A 20,880-nucleotide genomic window follows, 5' to 3' on the forward strand; every position below is an offset into this window, starting at 1 on the left:
AGGCGGCGAGGCACACCAGAGCACCCACAACAGCCCTCTCCGACCTTCCAATACACAGGACACAGACTAGTCGGGACCCCATCTCTATAAAGATCTGTGACTCTGATGGTGTCCTGATGCCTGGGGCCACCTATCTGGCCCTGGATAGGGCAGTGGTGCCAGAGTCATCCCCAAAGGCAAGGGTGTCTCTGGGTGGGAGCTCTGAACTTGGTCTTGACCTCTGTGGGTGGGGTTGGGTGACCAAGGGCTTGTGGAGCCACTCCTCGTGCAGACCCATTAGACATCCTGCTGCCCATGGTCAATTTCTATCAGGAGTTGGTCTCCAGCCACCAGTACAGCCTGCAGATCCTGGCCCACTGCAAGCAGAACAGTGACTTTGACAAGCTACTGAAGCACTATGAGGCCAAACTGACTGCAAGGAGAGAGTTCTGGAGATCTTCCTCACTGACCCCATGTTCCAGCTGGCACCTAGCCCTGTCCTTGAGGGCACATACCTTGGGAGCCTTCTGGGGGTCCATGGCAGTGAGGGCCCCAGCTGGGAGCAAGCCACAGCTCCGGGCACCATGCGGCCATGGCCGGGAGATCCCAGGCCCTAACAGGCCCCAGCTCTGGGCTGCCTGGAGAATGGGGTTAGAGCCAGCCCCTGACCCAGCCGATGGCAGGCCTGTCCAGCTCCACAGAGCAGGCAGTGTGGGAAGGTGAGGGGGAGCTCCTAGTCCTGAGCCCACCACCAGGCCCTTTCTCCTGCTGGCTTAGAGCCTTAAGATCTGGGCTCTTGCCCCAGACAAGACCCTGGAAGAGCCTCCACATTAGAGTCTGAGATCAGAAGTGTTGTTGGTGTCCGTCCTCAGCCCTGCTCATAGGAGAGTTGGGAGCTGAGAGAACCATTCTCCGTCCACTTGGTCACTCTCTCTCCCTCTCTACATTGCTGTTTTCTCTCAGACTTACTTCATCACTGTCTCTCTCCTTGCCTCTGTCTCCCTGTCCCTCTGACCTTCCCCATCCTTGCCTCTGTCCCTGTCCCCCTGCTTCTCCCTGCCGCAGATTCCCACGCACATTCTGACACTGAACAAACTCCTGGCCCACTTTTCACTAGCACATAGAGCCAACAGACTCGAGGACGCCAGGGGTAAACTGGGGGAGCTGTCTGGGTGAGCCCGGCTCCCGGGTGCCCCCACCAGTGGACAGGCCAGGGCTAAGGATGCTCCCCAGTGGGAGTTTCCTGAGCCCCAGATGCTAAAATCTCATGTTCAGGTTAGGATCCGAAGAGGTGGGTGTTGGGGCACCCCCAGCCTGTTCCACCTGGAAGCAGGGTCCCCCAGCAATCTGAGGAGTTCACAGCTCAAGACTAGGGGGCAGTTGGTGCGATGGTGTGGGTGGTGTGCTGTCCCTGACACAGATGGGGTTCAAGGAAGGGCCCTGGGCACTCACGTGGGCCAACCTGCCAAAACAGGGATCCACCCAGGGACTCGCAGGCACTCTGCCAACTTCCTCTGTTCTCCAGTGTCAATGTCTCACAACCTGTGATATAGGAGCCCCAGAGGGGGTCCTGGGTAACGGGCCTTCATGTGCCCAAGGCTGCATCACAGCAGGCAGTGTCATGGATGGACAAACCCATGACTTGTCCAGTGTCAGAGGCCCCAGCCCTCTGGTCAAGGCCCCTCTGTTGCCCCTCATTCAGTCTCCAAAGCCCAGGGGGAACCTTCCTCTGCCAGGGCAGAAGCAGGGGGACCAGGGAGGAGGCGCCTACAACAGCCCAGGCAGCAGCTGACGGTGGCCGGCACCAGGTGGTGGCAGTGGAGGTGAGGAGGAGGTTCAGATTTTGGGTGTGTTTTGAAGATGGAACCGACAGGAGTTTCTGATGCATTAGATGTGGGGAGAGAGAAGATGGGAGTCAAGAGTGATTCGAGAGTTTTTAGCTGAGCAAGCAGAAGGTTGGAGTTGCTGCTAACCGAGATGGAAAAACTGGCAGGCTGGGCAGGTGTGGAGGGGGAGTCTTTCTTGCTTCACTGAAGCTTGACTGAGGGCATGTTGAGCTTGAGATGGACAACAGTGGTGGAGAGGACAAGATGGAGGAGGGCGTTTGAGTCTGGAGTGTAAGGGAGTGAGCCATTCAGGAGCCATCAGCTCAGAGATGGTATTTAAAGTCACAAGACTGATGAGATCACCAAAGGAGTAGGTTTAGGCAGGAACGAGGTACGTACCAAGAGCTAAGCCCTGGGGTCTGCACCTTATGGAGGCCAAGAGATGATGAGCAGCCTCATACTCAATGATGGGCTGCCAGAAGCTGCAAAGGAGGGTCGGTCTGCAGCATGTGGGGTCCAGTCCCCAGCCCTGCCAACCACTCAGTGCCCTAAATGGCTTCCCGAGTCCAGCAAAAGGCAGCCAGTAGGGCCACGTCTCCCAGCTGGGCAGAGGGAGGACCAGGCTGGACTAGGGCAGGGCACAGGCCATGGAGTGGAGGTTCATTCAGGGAGCAGATGTAATCAGAGTGTGTTTGCAGACTAACAAAAACCATTGTGAGGTGGAGACCCCAGTCCTCTCGTGCCCCAAGGAGCCAAATCCTGCACACTTCCCCAAGGAGAAGACTTGGGACTACAACGAGACTCCTCATCCCTGTGGGATGCCCTGTCCCGGTGCGTGCCGTAGCAAGGAAGGCACATGGGTGCCAAGGACTTTATCCTAAGATCCTGATCCCCTTTCCCGAAGCCTACTCATCTGATCACCTGATCACCTGCATCTGGCCTGAACACAACCCTAGAGGCACAGAAGAGGGTTTTCCTATAGCCCTGACAGCAGCCCTTTCATCCTCCTCTCTCCCTCCCTTGGGGGACTGAGGAAAGCTCCCAGCCCAGCAGGAAGCCATCAGATAACAAACCCTCCCTGGTTGTGCTCAGAAACACTCCTCCCCTGGGGCTGACTCTCTCCTACCTCTGGCCTTTGTTCCGCTTTTTCTCCTGAACCTCATCTCTTGGGCTCACTGTAACCCAGGTCGTCAATTCCAGCTCCCTCGGCAGACCGTGGCCCTGGGAACTCCTCCCCAGCTGCGTGGACGGTGTGGCTCTCAGCACAAACCCCAGCCGGGGCTGGCACTTGTCTAACGGTGAAACTAGTGTTGCTACTGTGGGATCGCCCCCTTGTTTGTAGCAAATACAGCCCTCCTCAGCAAAATCCCCACCCTCGTCAAAAGAAATGGTTCTGCTTACCTTTGCTAACCTCCAAAAATGAATCCCTATCCAGGGAACTAGCATATCCTTGAAAGGTGCCTCCCTGTGCCCTGTCCCTTCCAGAAGACGGCTAGGGCCTCGGCTGCTGAGAAGAGCATTGCTGGGAGGGAGGGAATGAGGCTCCTAAGGAAGAGATCCCGTTTCCACGCCACAGTCTGATAACCAGAAAACAACAGGTAATAATAGTTGAATAATAACACCTTTGCAACCAGTGATACTAGCAACAGTGATCACGGCCCTTTACTCAAGCGCCTGCTGTGTGTTGGGCCAGAGATCAGCACGTGAAATGCCTTCTCTTCCATCCTCACTCCAACCGAGCAAACTGAGGGTCAGAGAGGCCCAGTAATTTGCTCATCACGCTGAGGTCGTTAATCACCGATCCAGCTCGACCAGTGTCATCTCTCATTGCTGGGAGGGTTAAACTGGACAGTGTCTACTTGAGAACTTTGGAAGCCATGCATATTAAACAGCCCTCTTGGTGATCTGGTCGTGGTTGTAGAATTTGAGGCATCAGCAGACAAATAAGACATTTGTGCTTTTCTTGGAGTAAGTGGGGTACTTTCTCCAGACGCTCCTCCCCACAAAATTACTATCTTCCTAAGACTCCTGAAAACCCACCAAGGCTCTTAGCAAAGTTTGCAACTCACAGGCCTCTTTTCCCACCAATGCTATTTTTTTTTTTGTGAGGAAGATCAGCCCTGAGCTAACATCCACGCTAATCCTTTTTTTTTTTTTTTGCTGAGTAAGACCGGCTCTGAGCTAACATCTATTGCCAATCCTCCTCCTTTTTCCCCCCAAAGCCCCAGTAGATAGTTGTATGTCATAGTTGCACATCCTTCTAGTTGTTGTATGTGGGACGTGGCCTCAGCATGGCCAGAGAAGCGGCGTGTCGGTGGGCGCCCGGGATCCGAACCCGGGCAGCCAGTAGCGGAGCGTGCACACTTAACCGCTAAGCCACGGGGCCGGCCCCACCACCAATGCTATTTTTAAAAAGCAGTTAAATGGCGTCACCTCCTGGAGGAGGGGTGTTGCGGCAGTCATAACAGGACAAATAGGAGAGTTGTCCTTATTCTCAGATTAAGGGGCAAGGTGTGTCTTGCTCCCCCCAGACATGCTGGAGCCTACTGGAGTCAGACTTTCCGTGAGCCAGCTGGATTGCCAGGTGCTCCAAAACTAAGCCATTCCAGGACCCAAACATTAAGAAAGCAACTATATAACGTGCAATGGGGGGCGGGTGGAGACAGTAAGTGCAAAGACCCTGAGGAAGGATGGGTAGGTGGAGTTCTATGGATGGAGATAAGGCCAGTAGTGGTGTGGGGGGCAGAGTAATGAAGAAAGGTTGTTTCCTATACTCCTGTCCTCCCAGTTTTGCCGTCTCTGTTCCACGTGGTTCAAACTTTTAAATCAGACCTGCTTTCTAGTTATTAATCCCCATTTCCATTTCCAACACCTGTCTCCTTGGGCTATCAGAAGGATGATGTGAGATCATGCCCATAGAGTGCCTGGCAGAGCGGGCATTCAATATGCATGCTCTCTCCCCCTTTGTGACCACAGGCTCCACCTGAGAATCCTGGGTGCCAAGCCTTCTTCCTAGGTCTGGCCAGAGGCCCGGCATTCCCTTCTCCCTGAGAGACGGGGGCAGCCTGTCTCTGACATTTTCTGTCCCGGCAGAATAACGTACAATGAAGTAAACGAGACAGAGAGCATCCGGGAAAACATAGCCATGGAGGGCATGATTGTCGAAGGCTGTGAGACCCTCCTGGACACCAGCCAGACTTTTGTGAGATGGGGCATGGCACCCTGCCTCCCCCCAATCTCAAGGTAGACCCCAGCAGTGGTGGCACATGAGGACACCACCAGTTGATTTGGCTACTATGTGCCAAAACCTGCCAGCATGATTGTGGAGTATTCCAGGGCTGCTGGAGGAACGTGACAGCTGTATATAGATGTCGGTATCTGCACACATGGATGCAGATATTACTGGTTTTCACATTTCCTGACTCTCCAGATGTGCACATGATTCTTTCCAGATGCCCTTGATGTGTCTGTGGATGTCATAGTAAACACTGACATGTCCTTTTGGGGAGAGAGGAGTGGAGGAGAAGGACAGATACTGATTGGCCCTGTGAATCACAAGCATGTTCAGCATCTGACGGAAAGTCATGTGGGTCAGTCCCTCTGTCCCTTGCTCATCATCCTTAGCCCCTCGTGGGAGGCCGTGACTACAGCGGTTCTCACGGATAGGAGGTTGCCTTCACCCTCAGCCTCCACTTGCCTTGGGAGCAGTGTTTGAGAGCCACAGCCCTGTGAGGGGGCAGCTAGAGGTTGTGACAGAGAGGACTGACTTCCAACTCGGAGATGTTAGAGCCGCAAGGAGTTTCAGGGTCACCTCTTCTGATTCCACTTGCTATGGGACCCTGAGCTTCTGCTTGCATGCCCCCGAGGTGACCTCCACCTCAGATGGGCCTCCTGAGTTCCTTCTATCCAGCCCTGGGACTCTCTGAGCAGACGAAAAACTCGCCAGCACTTCCTGTGGCCTGTGCAGCTGCCTTTGGCCCCTGCTGCCCTTAGCAAGGGTATCGTTGACTTGGAGTTTTGTCCCGAGCCCCTCTGTGTGGCCCCCTGTGCCTTTTCCCTAGGCCGACCTTGTGATCTACTGAGCCCAGAGCCAGCCTCCCTGTGTCCTGGCTCCAGCTGAGCTGCAATGGGCCACAGCTGGAAGAGGCCCAAAGAATGACCTCTCCTGAGGTGGGCAGTGTCACCACAGTCCAGGAATCTGCTCCATTGTCCTGAGCCTAAGAATTTCCTTCCCACCTGAGGGGCTGGGGTACACGTGAAGACCACAGAACGGGGCCCAGCAGGGTTCCAGGCAGTGACGGACGTGGACAGAAGGCAGAGTGGTGGCCCAGAGCAGGCCTGGGGAGATGGAGCATCAGGGAGGGCTTCCTGAGGAGGCATCACTGGAGTCGAGTCTTGAAGGGTAAGTAGGAGTGCACAGGGTGGATGGGGTGAAGGAAGGCCCTTCCAGGCCAAGGAGCAGCACTCAGGAGCCACAGGTAACTTGCCCTGGAACTAGAGTGGGAGCAGAGAGGGGAGGCGATGGGAAGGAAGGAGAAGTGCTGGAGCCAGCCTGCTGGCGGGCCTTGAAGGCCTGAGTCCCGAGGACAGTGAGGAGCTGGAGGAGTAAGTGGGGAAAGGAGGCCTGGAGCACGTCTTAGGGGAGCGGGGGCGGCAAATGGGTTCATCACAGCCCCCTGCTCTGCCCGGGAGTGGCTTCCATGTGCAACTTGTTGAGGACTGGGGGGCTCTCTGGGCTCTGCAGCCGAGTATGTCGTGACTGATTGGTGATGTCTGCTGCGGCTGTGTGTGGCATCAGGTGCCGGGTGTCTCTTGCTCATCCCTCTGGGCCAGAGCCAGCTCCACACTTGTCCAGCCTCCTGCCTCCTCCAGACCCAGCCCTAAAGAGGTACAGCCTTTTAGATACAGGATACAACCTTCGTTAGAGAGGGAGTACAAACAATACCCTAGTTGGCCTAAATTCAGCCACCAATTAAGAAAGCCTTCAGGTTCAACAATATACTTATCTTAATTTCAATCACAGAAACTAACTCCTAATCTAATACTGCATTAATCTATTAATTCATAAAAGTATTACAGTTATTATGAGGAACAAGAATTATTTCTCCTTGCATAATCTTAGAACAGATCATCACCGAAAGTTAACAATAAAATAAATTCAACCCAACAATTATTTATTACATTAACTGTTAACCCAACACAAGTAGGCATTCAAGGAAAGATTCAAAAAAGTAAAAGAAACTCGGCAAACACAGCCCCCACCTGTTTACCAAAAGCATCTCCTCTGGCATTTCTGGTGTTACAGGTACTGCTTGCCCAGTGACATGGTGTAAAGGCCACAGTGACTGGACCCTGCAAAGGCAGCATCATCATTTGTTGTCTAAATGCGGAATTGTATGAACGGCCACTCGAGGGTTTTACTCTCTCTTACTTTTAATCAGTGAAATTGACCTTTCCCTGAAGAGGCGGGTATGACAAAGTAAGACGAGAAGACCCTATGGAGCTTCAGTTAATTAAAAAAAAACAAAGGTAAGCCAAATCAAGGGATAACAAAACTTAAATGGACTAGCAATTTTGGGTGGGGTGACATCAGAGAATAAAATAACCTCTGAGTGATTAAAATATAGACCAGCTAGTCAAAATATTTTATCACTTATTGATCCAAAATATTGATCAACAGAACAAGTTACCCTCGGGAAAACAGCACAGTCCTATTCTACAGTCCATATCCACAATAGGGTGTATGACCGCGATGTTTGATCAGGAGATCCCAGTGGTGTAGCCGCCATTAATCGCTCATTTGTTAAACGATTCAAGCCCTACGTGATCTGAGTTCAGACCAGAGTAATCCAGTCAGTTTCTAGCTATTCCATATTTCTCCCAGTACAAAAGGGCAAGAGAAACAAGGCATACTTTACAAAGGCACATTCAAACTAATAGATGATATAATCTTAATCTAATATATATATATATATATATATATATATATATATATATATATAGACCTGCCTATAAACGGGGTTTGTTAGGGTGGCTGATTAATTGCATAAAAAGTAAAACTTTATACCCAGAGATCCAATTTTTCTCCCTAACAGCATGTTCATAATCAATCATCTTTTGTTAATTGTCACCAATCTACCTTCCATAGCATTCCTTACACTAATAGGATGAAAAGTATTAGGTTATATATGACTATGTAAAGGACCACACATCATTGGCCCCATGATCTGTGGAGACACCAGTATTTATATCAGTGTCACAAGGCCATCAGCTGGAGTTCACACTGGAAAACGTACCCGGGAAGACACCCTACGGAGGACTCATTAGCACACAACTGAACAAGTCATGTGGACTTTTGTCAATGACCTAGTATTTAAAAAGGTAGGATAGGGCAGGCCCCGTGGCTGAGTGGTTAAGTGTGTGAGCTACGCTGCTGGCAGCCCGGGTTCGGATCCTAGGCGCACACCGACACACCGCTTCTCCAGCCATGCTGAGGCCAAGTCCCACATACAGCAACTAGAAGGATGTGCGGCTATGACATACAACTATATACTGGGGCTTTGGGGGAAAAAATAAATAAATAAAAATTATAACAAAAAAAATAAAATGGTAGGATAAAGATGCAGGATTCTAATGGGTTCATGGAAATGCTGAATGCACAATTCGGAAACAAGGAATAATCGACAAGGTAAACCAACTCCAATGGATTTATAATTGCTCACTTGTACACAGTAAGAGTTTTTGCTGAACAATTAAGTATTCATGTATTTGTCTTGATGAAAACATGAAACTTTATGTTGAATAAAAATGGGCCATTTTCCTGTATTAGTACATTACTACTCATCATTTAGTCAATTTCTATAGTTAATGGAGTTATAAACATAATTACAAAGGCATGCATCCATCAGAAAACAACTATGAGTGAATCTGGAAATTGTAGGGCCAAAAATAATGTTTTCAATATTATGTATTAGAACATGTATATACATAACAAGGATGAGAGAAAACTCTGATTAAAGGAGATTAAAATGTAATCTAATCTTAAAAGAATAAAAAGAGTATCAGTCCTGGGAGACTGGGGATAGGCAGTAAAATTTCACAGAAATCTGAGACTGGAAATGGGCCATTCCCTACCTTCATTTTTTTATTCTCGTTGCCAAGGGAATTTTTCCACCAAGAACAGAGAGATGGAGGGGAAAGAGGACATGGAAGGATATTGCAGACACGAGAAGGGTTCCATTTTCAGGACACCTTAGAGCAGTCAGGTGTCCACATTCTAGGTCATGTAACCACAAAGAATTTCCCCTGGGAGATGCCTTCTGTAGCTCTTCCCTCCAAATTTCCACTCATTCTTCCTGGTGAGATCATCCTAAATGAGAACAGGCTGGGAGAAACACAGAGCTGCCTGGAGAAAAGCCTATCTTGTAAATTGACCCTGCCCTGGAGCTGGCTGGGCAGAGGGCAGGAGCTGCACGATGGATACCGACCCCTCTCTAGTCCAGGGACTTTCCTTTATTGCCCTTTGGGGAATACACTGACTGTAACACTGAGGTTCACTGAAGGCCAATAGGATCTAGTGAGAGACTAAGGTGTCAATAAAGCACTTGACGCAACATGTTTTCATGTGTATCAATATGTGCATAACTAGGGAGAAGGGCCTTAACATCTTTATGATCCTTAAGGGAAATTTGACTCACAACAATTTAGGAATCATTGACAATAACGTGTCATGTAGAAGAAGGATCGTCAATCTAAATGAACTTATTCACACACTCATTGTCCTAGTCATAGACTGGGCACTTTATTTATTTATATTTTTCTGAGGAAGATTCACCATGAGCTAACATCCGTGCCAGTCTTCCTCTAGTTTGTATATGGGTCATGCCCACAGCATGGCTGCTGATGAGTGTTATAGGTCTGTGTCCAGCAACTGAACTCAGGCCACCGAAGAGGAGCTCATTGAACTTAAACACTAGGCCATGGGGCAGACCCCTAGACTGGGCATCTTTGGGTTGTGTGTGTGTGTGTGTGTGTGTGTGTGTGTGTGTGAGGAAAATCAGCCCTGACCTAACATCTGATGCCAATCCTCCTCTTTTTTGCTGAGGAAGATTGGCCCTGGGCTAACGTATTTGCCCATCTTCCTCTACTTTTTATATGGGACGCTGCCACATCATGGTTTGAGAAGCAGTGCATCGGTGCATGCCTGGGATCTGAACCTATGAACCCTGGGGCCACGAAGCAGAGCACCCACACTTAGCCATTGCACCATTGGGACATCCCTAGACTGGGCACTCTTAACAAGAGAAGTGCATTCCTCACAGTTCTGAAGACTGGATGTTCAAGATCTAGGTTCAAGCTGAGTAGCTTTTGATGAGAGCTCTCTTCCTGTTTTGCAGAAGGACAGCTTCTTGCTCTACCCTCATCTGGCAGAGAGAGCTCTGGCCCTCCATCTCCTTGTAAGGGCACTAATCCCATCATGGGGGCATCACACTCATGGCCTCATCTAAGCTAATTAACTCCCAAAGGCTGCACTTCCAAATACCATCACATCAGGGATTAGGATTTTAACTTATGAAATTGGATTACATAGACATTCAGTCCATAGCATTCATGAAACCAACAATTAATAAATATTTATAGAAGTCATACAGCCCCAACTGAAGAATGTTCTGGAGATCATGTGGCAAATGATACAATGTCTTTCCCTTCATAGAGTCTCCTAGTGGAGGCAGTAAAAATTAACAAAGAAAACTTGTGTTATTTAAAAGCTAACATAAATCAACTATGACAGACTGTACTTACAATTGTCTTCTGGAAAGACAGGTTTGATTATCAGAGTCCAGATTCAGCAAATTCCCCCGGGTGAGGGCATGTCTGGCAATCTCACCTAAAAAGGCTCCTTCCTTTTTGAAATTTTATTTCATCTAGTCCTGTTTGCTTCCACATCCCTTTGGTGTTTTCAAACATACAGTATTTATTAAATCAATGTTTAACTGTTGCTCTGCCTTTACATCTGACTGGAAGCAGAAGTTACTGGACTTGTCTGGAACCAAATTTCAGTTCATTTTTCCTCCTCTTTCTGCTCAGACTCTCTTCTCTCACCATTGAAATAGCAAATGCCTTAGGAGAGAAGCCGCATGGAGCTGGTGCTCACAATCTTGTGCTTCCCTTGTCTCAGAGCTTGTAGAGCCCCAAGTCGTGTCTGCACAGGATGTTCTACAACCCTCCAAACAGCTGTTGTGTGCTTTGTCAAGCTCTTATAGCTGCCCAAGAAAAGCTACTCAATAAAAGTGGAAGCTGCAGTAATTTTATCCTGAAATGTTTTAAATATTTTAAACCAATGAATATTTGTCATTTTTCAAGGAATATTTCTATAATTGTATACGAAACATTTAAATAGGACTTTTAACAGCAATAATGGCTGTTCTTTGGCCAGAATTCCATGTCATTCATTGTTTGGAATTATATCTAAGCTTTGATGCACTCTCTTCAGTGCCATTTAAAATATCACTGTTCCTTACATTTAAATATCTTGTGATGGGTTTGTATCAGTCACTTTCTTTGTACCATTTCAGATCCTCTTGGGTCCTCCTACCCTTGAGTCACATGTCATTTAGCAACCAGCTTTTCAGGTATCATATTTGCTTTATGCAAGTGCCTCCTGACAGCTCCCCACATTTTTTCCCTATGCCCTCTGCCTCTCCCTCTCGCCCTGGAGTGTACATGTTGATGCTGAGGTGTGAAAAACCTCTTGATCAAGCCCACTGGTGCACGACCACGTTCCTTGTTGTGTGGATGTGTGTGTGTTCAGCAATTCTGTATGGTCACAGGGTGCATGGCTATTATGTCATTATGTGAAGGTGTGTTTTGTTGACGTGTGTGTGTGTTTAGAGAGTTCAAGTCACTGTGGGCTCTGAGACAGTGAGTGGTCTGTATGTGTGTGTGAGTTTGTGTGTATGTTCTGAGTATCAGTGTGCATTATCAGATGTAGTTTACAGTCTGACTGCTGATGGTCATTTGCAAATAGTGTGTATGTGGGTGTGTGTTGTCAGCATTTCCACGTGTTCAGAGGATGTCTGTCATTGTGGGAATGTGTGGAATAAGTATGTTATTAATCAGTGTGGGCACCAACATTGTTTGCCTGTTACCAGTTCAACACTCAACACCCCTGAAGAAACATTGAGTCCAGACATTCACAGGCCCCATCAGGCCCACAGAGATCCTACTCAGCTGTTTTCTTCCCATCACAGAAATATGAACAGGTAGCCAAGGACCACTTGATATTTGAGGAATTCCTCTAACATGAATGATGGAGCAAGAAACACATACACTGAAGTGAGGGACTAAAGGAGCAGAAAGGAAATCCAGAGATCATAGTGAAACTTCATTTGCATATCTAGTAACATCTTTAAAACATTTAGAGATGTGCCGGTCCCATGGCCTAGTAGTTAAGTTCAGAGAACTCCACTTCAGTGGTCCTGGCTCAGTTCCTGGGCGTGGACCTACAACACTCATCAGTGGCCAGGCTGTGGTGGCCACTCACATACAAAATAGAGGAAGATTGGCACAGGTGTTAACTCAGGGTGAATATTCCTCAGCAAAAAGAAGAAGATTGGCAACAGATGTTAGCTCAGGGTGAATCCTCCTCAGAAAAGAAAATAAAAAAGATAAAACAATCAGTAAGTGCATATATATGTATTGATGTTACTGCACAATATTGGGTTTCTCTTGCCCAATGCACATTAAAAAATCCAATTATTCTGGCATCAGCTTTTGGGAAATGATGTGTAGCTTTATTTTGTGAGATTGATCTGCAAGGAGACAGGGGGCATGTGTCTGTCTCTGATCTGTCTCCCTGATCCAGGTCTTGGGGCACAATTTATGGGATGAAGGGCAGGGTGGTCTGACGTGTTGAGGTACATGATTGGAAGTAAGGAGAAGTGAGGTAAGTGATGATCTGCACAAGCAAAGTCAAGCTTTGTGGCTCTTCATTGGATGTATGTTCACAAATTGGCAGTGTTACCATGATCAGAGAATGGAGTTTTTAGCTCCTTGATGTCCAAAGGTCACTTATAAAGCATTTGTGCACTCCCAGTTGATGAGTTGGTGGTCCCAACTGGTCTGATCTGGATGAGGGGTCTCAGTTCCTGAAAGAAAACTCTTAGCTACTCTGTTGATAAGATGAGGTCACTTGAACTGGTCCTGGAGGACCCATGGTTGTCTTGGTATATGCGTATCTATGCATATGCATGAGATTATCTGTATGTGTGTTAAACCTAGAGTATAAACAAAGCCAGGCTCTAGTGAAAGTGGTCAGGACAGATTATAATCAGTAATATACCACTGCACTAGGGAAGAGGGAACAGGGTGAACTGAACTCAATTTGATTTGTACAGAGGTGACTGGGCATTTGAAAGGGAGAATGAGGGAGCAGGCAGAGGGGTGAGCAGGGGCTCAGTAGCGTCAGGGAGGGAAAAGTTACAGAGTGTTGGTCAGTGCAGTGTGATCTGGCCAGTTGTGTCTGCTGGTTGGAAATGATTAAAGTTTCACTTCTCTCCTCTCACAGAGTCTGGGAGACAGACACCCTGTCCTCATCTCAAGGAATGGCTGTCAGGACCTTTAGAAGTGCACTCCTGGGCCAGCCCCATGGCGTAGCGGTTAAGATCGGGCGCTTCGCTGCTGGTGGCCCGGGTTCGGATCCCGGGCGCGCACCAATGCACCGCTTGTCCGGCCACACTGAGGTCGCGTCCCACATACAGCAACTAGAAGGATGTGCAGCTACGACATACAACTATCTACTGGGGCTTTGGGGGAAAAAATAAATAAATTTTTTTAATAACTTTATTTATCAATAAATTTTTTTTATAATTTTATTTATAATAAAAATTTTTTTTATTAATTAATTATTTTTTCCCCCAAAGCCCCAGTAGATAGTTGTATGTCATAGTTGCACATCCTTCTAGTTGCTGTATGTGGGACGTGGCCTCAGCATGGCCAGAGAAGCGGTGTGTCGGTCACGCCCGGGATCTGAACCCCGGATGCTAGTAGCGGAGCACGAGCACTTAACCGCTAAGCCATGGGGCTGGTCCCTGGAAAACAGTTTTAAAGTGGAGTTTGTTATGCTGCTGTAACAAATTACCATAAATTTCATGGCTTAAAACAACTCAGTTTATTGTTTTACAGTTCTGTAGGTTAGCAGTCTGACACGGGTCTCCTTGGGCTAAAATCAAGGTGTTGGCAGAGCTAGGTTCTTTTTGGGGGGACTCTAAAAATTAATCCATTTCCTAGCCTTTTCAAGTTTCTAGAGACCACCACATTTCTTAGCCTATGGCCCCCCTCTGCCACCCTCAAGACCAAGAACTCTGCAACTCTCTGGCCCTGCTTCTCTAGTAGTATCTTTTTTTCTACTCAACTGCTTCTCTTTCCCGTTTAAGGGCCTTTGTGATGCACTGGGCCCACCTGGATAATCCAGGATAATCTCCCTATTTTAAAATCAGTTGATTAGCAACCTTAATTCCATCTGCAAATTTAATTCACCTTTGCCAAGTAAACTAAAATATTCCCAGGTTCCAGGGTTTAGGACATCTTTGTGGGCCATGACTTTGCTACCACAAACAGTTTTTCAAATAAAGTTAAACATACACATACCATGTGACCCAGCAATTCCACTTCTAGGTGCTTACCCAAGAGAAGAAGACTTATGTTCACACAAAAACTTGTTTGCAAATATTTATATCAGATTTTTGCTAGTCAAAAAAGACAAAACTGAAAATAACTCAAATGTCCTTCAACTGCTGGATGGATCAACTGTAGTACATTCATACAATAGATACTGCATTCAGCAATAAAACAGAAGGAACTGCTGATACAGGCAACAACATGGATGAACACTAAAATGAATGTATTTTGCTAAATGAAAGAAACCAGACTCAAAAGGCCAAATACTGTGGGATTCCATTTATACGATATTCTAGAAAAGACAAACCACAGGGAAAGGCAACAGATCATTAGCCACCAGGGGTTAAGGGTGGGGGAGGAGTTGACTACAAAAGAGCAGCTGAAGGGAGTTCTGGGTGGTAGAACTATTCTGTATCTTGATTTTGGTAGTTGCACAGCTCTGTGCTTTGTCAAAACAGTTGTACAAAGACAAAACAAATACATCATTTCTCACACATCAGATTGGCAAAACTTTAAAAATTTGACAATGCCGATCTGACAATTCCCAGGGCAAGGATGACTTAGACACTGTTGGCGGGAATGAAAATTCTTAAAACTTCAGAGGATGATTTGGCTGCAGCTCGTCAAGTTGCAGATGCACATCAGCCTCTGCTCCTGTAATCCACTCACAAGCTGGTGTCCATTCTAGGGAGTCCACATGTGCTCAAGGAGACACACACAAGGATAGTCATTAAACATGATAAGGGACTGAATTAATTGTGGTTAGTAGTTATTTAAAAAAGAAAGGAAAAAATGCATATGGGAAAGAATCAACCCTGCTGGCTACGTATATGATCTGGGAAGGTAACTCATTGGTTTGTCTACTTAATAGTAGTTAGCACAGAGAGCACTGTACTAGGAATCTGGAGACAAGCATCTGAGCATTTAGTTCCAACTCTGCCACTAAGTAGCAGTCAGACTATGGATGACAACTTGAGATATCGCACTTTCCATTTCCTGGAAAATGAAGAGGTTAGGCTCTACAACCACTGAAATTATTTCCAACTCCACAATTCTATGACTCAATAAGTCAACAATCAAAAATTGTATTCCAAAGTACCTATGTTGAGAAACTGTTTTTCCCAGACACCCTGAAATCAGAAACTATCAGGGAAATTGGACATCTTAAAATATTGGTACATAAAATGGCCCAAATTTCTTGGTACGTCTATGACGAGCTGTTTAATCAAGATCGTAACTCAGAAAGAGCGTATAAACAGCGAAACCCACCATATTGATTTGAGTCACCCTCAGGAAAAACATATGTCCTCTCCCATTTTAACATTCCAAAACAAATTCACCATACTAATGAGTCCAACTTGTGAAGTTCAGGTCTGTCTAGCCAAAAGTCATTCATGTATATGGTAAGATTTACTTGATATTTTAACAAAGATAAAAAGATGAATGGCTTTTTGTATTTTTGCCTGTTTCATCTATAAAGATCTTACATTATAATTTAATAGCTTCAGCCTGCTACAATAATTTAAAGAGCCTTTTGAAACTTGTAATATGCCATGTCCAACAGGATCTAGTAAAAAAATCAGTAGTTCACAATCCAAAAAAGCTTATTTAGATTCATTACCAACAATACTTACACTTCAAAGACACCAATAACCAACATGTCATTTGTTCCTCCTGCAGAATTTCGTAGGTTGTTAAATTCTGGTATCATTCAAAAGCATAATTAGGATGCTATCATTAAAATGTATTTTTTTAAATCAGAAATATTAAAACTAATGATTAAACTATTAAACTAAATGATTAACTAAATATTAAAACTAATGGCAACTAATGATTTGTTGTCTTTCCCTATGGTTTATCTTTTCTAGAATATCATATAAATGAAATCCTACCGTATTTGGCCTTTTGACCCTTCACCCTCTCAGTCAAATCAAAATTTGAAAATTCTTGTTCTATGAGCTTTCCAAATCTAAATTCTTACAATTCTAAATGAGTATGGAGACAAAACACACACTACATACTACTTCTAAAAACCTCCTCCTTATCCGATTTTAATTTTAGCACCAACTGCCAAGAAAAACCTTTCCACTGAAACCAAAATTCCATACACATTATGTCAATCATCAATTGATCAGTCATTAGTCTATGTTAACAGAAGGTGAGTTATTATTAGGGACTTACATAATTTTCACCAAAGATTGTTTAAAGCTCCTTTCATTAAATGCCGTTTACAACCATTCACAGCCATCAAATTTGCCTTGCAAATATAGAGTCAATTATCAGAAACCATTAATTGGATTGTCTTTTCTATAACGGTGGTCCCAAAGAAGTAGGAATGTTTATTTGTTTAAAGAACGCAATGAGGAGCTCAGTAGCCTGAGTGGAGTCAGGCAGAGGAGCGCTGACCACGGGCGTCTTCTGAAAGAAAGTGTTCACCCGGGGATGTCGAGACCTGGCCTAGACGGGGCCCCCGGGGGCACGAACTCAAGGGCGCGCACAGAGGGCAGGCGACTCCCTGCCGCCCCCTGCACCTCCGCTGGGTGGGGCCCCGCCAAGGCAGAGAGACCAGCCGGCCAGGCAGCGCTCCTCTGCTCCTCCAAGGGACAGACGTTGGGCTCGCCCGCCTCAGGCAGCCCGCCAGCAGCCCCGCCCCCGACTCCATCCACCGCCCCCGACACCGCGCTCCCGCCATCTGGGGTGGAGATCTCCACACAGAGTCCGCCGCCCACCGCCTACCTCGGTGCCGCCTCCTGCCCAGCGCTCCTCCACACTGCAGAAAGGAGAGCTCCCCAGCGCTGAAAATCCTGGAGGAAGGATCCAGAAACCTCCAATCCCCCCACCACACAAACGTCTGAGGCAGCCACTTCCACACCAGGGACCCCACCTCCAGTGCACGCGCCCCCGCACTCTCCAGCTCACCGGCCCCTCTGCCGCTCAGAGCGCTGGTTCTGCGCATGCGCGGGCCTCGGAGGATACAATGGGAACTGTTGGGGGGGCGCTGGGAGGGGGTCAGAGGGAGAGCGGGATCAGGCTGGCGCTCTGCAGCCCTTGACTCTGCTCTCCCTGGATGATCGTCAGCTCCTAGAGAAGATCTGCCTTCCCTTGAGGCGGCTCCTCCTGTCCTGAGAAGCTCGTCACATGATCTAACATTTGTTTAAAAAAGAATGATGACATCCTTAACACTGAATGTGTCGTGTCCCCAGAATTCTTTGCTTCCCCAGAAGAGTAGACAGCGAGCAGCTGGCACCGAGTTCTGACCCAGGAAGGAAGGACACTGAGAGGACAGCTGTCTCATCTCTGCCGGTTCCTTCCCCTGATCTGTGGCCCTGATGGGGCCACAGCGTTGGGGACTCATGCAGGTGACAAGGCTCAAGTGTTTGCCCGTGGTATTACATTTCTTATGGTTTAGTGGTTAAAACGGGAGGCTAGCTGTCAGTTTTTCAGATGATTTCACTTGCAGAAATGTCTTTGGACAAAGAAGTTTGTTTTCTTAACTTCTGATATTTGTAATCAATAACAATAATTAAAATACTTATTTCTTAATCTCATTGGCATGTTAAAACAAACAACTCACTTGGTTTTCACCAAATCGGCCACATTTTCATTAAAACTTTTGTGGGAGATTAAGATTTGGCCACCCTGAAATCTATTTCTTTACCTTTGTTGTTTTTTCTAGGGACATTTGACTTCCCCCACTGTCTAAAAAATTTAACATGGTGGCTCCTTCTTGGAACAGATCTATCATGATGGCTGTAAAGATAATGTAGGATGGAGATTACAATAAGAAAGGCACCAACAAGCCCCTCTTATCAGAAGTTCTGTCTCTCTGGCCACATTTTTTGGATGACCCTGTGAGGAGTTGTCAGACAATTATTTATATTTATAAGGGAAATCTCTATTTGTAAAGGTATCTCTCTCTCTGTATTGGGAAGAGGTGGGATGAGCTTATTTTTAGAGACTTATCAATGTGGAAGGTGAGGCCTTGGGGCTGTATAATAAACCTTACTCTTGTTTACTGTGTTTTAGTGGTAATCTCTTGTAACTGACTCCCCCCACCCCCAAAATCTTCCTTTGTCATTGGCTAAACATGGTATTTAAGACGAGAATTTTTACTATTGTGTTGAAAAACGCAGTGTCCCTGCTTTTTCCCATGTATATATGTTATTAAACTTGGTATTATTTTTTCTTGCTAACCTGTCTTGTTAATTATTTGGCCAGCCATAAAAACTTTAAGGGAAAGGGCAGAGGGAGATTCTCCCTCTTTTCTCAAGAGTTTTGGTGTAGTCAGCAGGATCCACACTGGCTGGCAAGTTGCCTTCTCTGGCTGGAAGACCTGCCTTCTCCCTGGACTACTGCAGATGGTGAGATACGGGAACGCCTGACGAAAGCCAGCAAAAGGTAAGACTTCTTACCATGTCAGCCTCCCGGAATCTCTATCTGCGGAGTCTGACGGAAGGAAATGGTGAGAATTTTTTCTCTTTCTAAATTTAGATTGGCAGGAGAAAATATTTGGGAAACTAGTTTCTTGGGCTTTTAGTGACTCTTGGTTTAAATTTGGTAGAGTACTCTTGGTTTTGATCTTGATCCCTTTTCCTCCCAGAGTAGTCTCTGTCTTGTTCTGTGTCCTGAGAAAACTTGGCTTTGTGACCAGTGAAAATATTCTCCTTGGTCTCCACCATATGGAAGGTACGTTTACCGAGGTGCCCCTTGGTGGCCAGTCGAGTAGACTGGGGTTCCGAACTGTCTCTTTGTCCGGCTGTGCCAAGCTCTCAGGGGAGTTTGTCATAAAGGGCCCAGTCCATAAGGGCTTTTGTCGTCTTAAACTTCGTTGTTTGTTAGTGCTGGAAAAATCTCATTCCAGTATCGCCTGCCCGGTGTCACAGATTAGCGGGTCTGTGACTGGAGGCGTCCCACACTATTGTGGGAGACCGGAGACACCGTTTTCACTACACCATCCTTACCGCCTGTGCAATGAAGGTCTTTACTTTTTCTGAATATCTTTGAGAGTAAATTCTGTAGATCATGGGGGCTACATCATCTGCGCCCTCACCAGAGATGCCTCTTGCGTCCATGGTAGATTTATTCTAAACGTGGAAAGTTACCTCCGGGTCTTTCCTTAAAAAGGCTTATTGGTTTGAGTCACTATTAGAATAAATATACAAAAGAAGATCCTACTCGTCAATGGCCAGACGACGGATCCTTTAAATTGGAAAAACTTTTAAATTGGGGGAAAAAAATTGTTTTGAAAGCTCTCACATAATTGTTTAATTGGTACCAAAGAAAAGGCCAGAAAAAAGGAACAGAAAAATTTGACTAGCCTTAAGACCTTGACTCAGGTTACAATTAAATTGAGAACATGTAAAAGGGTAAGTATTGATAAGATTATAAAGGTTGGAATGTTTGAGCTAATTTTATATAGAGGTTACATCAACTTTGCCTGAGTATGTTTTAAAATGTCTGACTGGGAATGCTTCCCTTGTCCAAAATTATAAGACCAAGACTTATTGATAAAAGTCTTAATGATAACTACGTTTAAAGGTATAAGAGGTGATAAAATTTACATGAAATTTTGTAAGAAAAAAACTGATGTTATTTCTATTACAGAACTGGTTAACAAAAATAGTAATTTAAATGATGGCTAATTTTATCTGAAGTCTTATGAAGTCTTGTAGGCAATCTAAATAATTATTGAGAATAAGTAACTAAATAGTTGTGAAAAAGATAAATGTTGGATGAACTTTAAATGATAATTATGTGTTATGGTGGTTACAGCTTCCAAACTCTTTTTGGTGACTTAAAACTTTAGAGTTTTGCTAAATTTTATGATAAAAATTCTCTGAATATCATCATTTCCAAATAAGATAAGATATTAGACATTGATTGCTAAATGTACATTTGTCTACTTTTGGCTTTTCATTACAAGAAAACTAAAAGGTGTTTTGGGTCTATGGGTAAACATGTGTTTTATTAAAAGATTGTACTATAAAGTAACATATTTCTAGAAGTTATGAAGTGTTCATAAATTTTCCAATCCACAAAATGCTAATAAAGAAAAAGTTTATAACTGCTTACTTAGTTTTTACTTAAAAGTCAAAGTCTATAAGGGTTAAAATTTCTAATTAATATATATGATTGAAGCTACTAAAAATTAAAAAAAAATGTCTGTGTACAGGAAAAATAAGATATATAAAAAAGGAACAAAGAATAGAAATATTTTGTTTGATTGATTAAAAAAGATAATAATTAAAAATTATAATTTTTATGATTTTTCATTTGAAATATTACTGAATTTTTAATGTTTTGTTTTTTCAGATTTAAAAAAAACTTTTTCTCTTTTCTCCTGAACTAACTATGACTTATAACAATTTGGTACTTATACTTTTATAAGTAAAATTAA

General features: G+C 45.5%; 1 long non-coding RNA gene across 2 annotated transcripts in view; it reads right to left on the reverse strand.

The window, feature by feature from the left end:
• The window catches only part of LOC131401910 (uncharacterized), a 215,292-nt gene that overhangs the window by 149,800 nt on the left and 44,612 nt on the right, over positions 1-20,880 (reverse strand). Inside the window, exon 1 of one of the 2 annotated variants that reach the window (XR_009218116.1) lies at positions 17,220-17,239. The exons of the other annotated variant lie outside the window; for it this stretch is intronic. This is a non-coding gene — a long non-coding RNA (uncharacterized LOC131401910). Of the gene's footprint in view, positions 1-17,219; positions 17,240-20,880 lie in introns of those variants that run through there. 2 annotated transcript variants of the gene reach the window in all.

This window comes from Diceros bicornis (assembly GCF_020826845.1).
Source record: "Diceros bicornis minor isolate mBicDic1 chromosome 22 unlocalized genomic scaffold, mDicBic1.mat.cur SUPER_22_unloc_1, whole genome shotgun sequence".
NCBI classification, from domain to species: domain Eukaryota; kingdom Metazoa; phylum Chordata; class Mammalia; order Perissodactyla; family Rhinocerotidae; genus Diceros; species Diceros bicornis.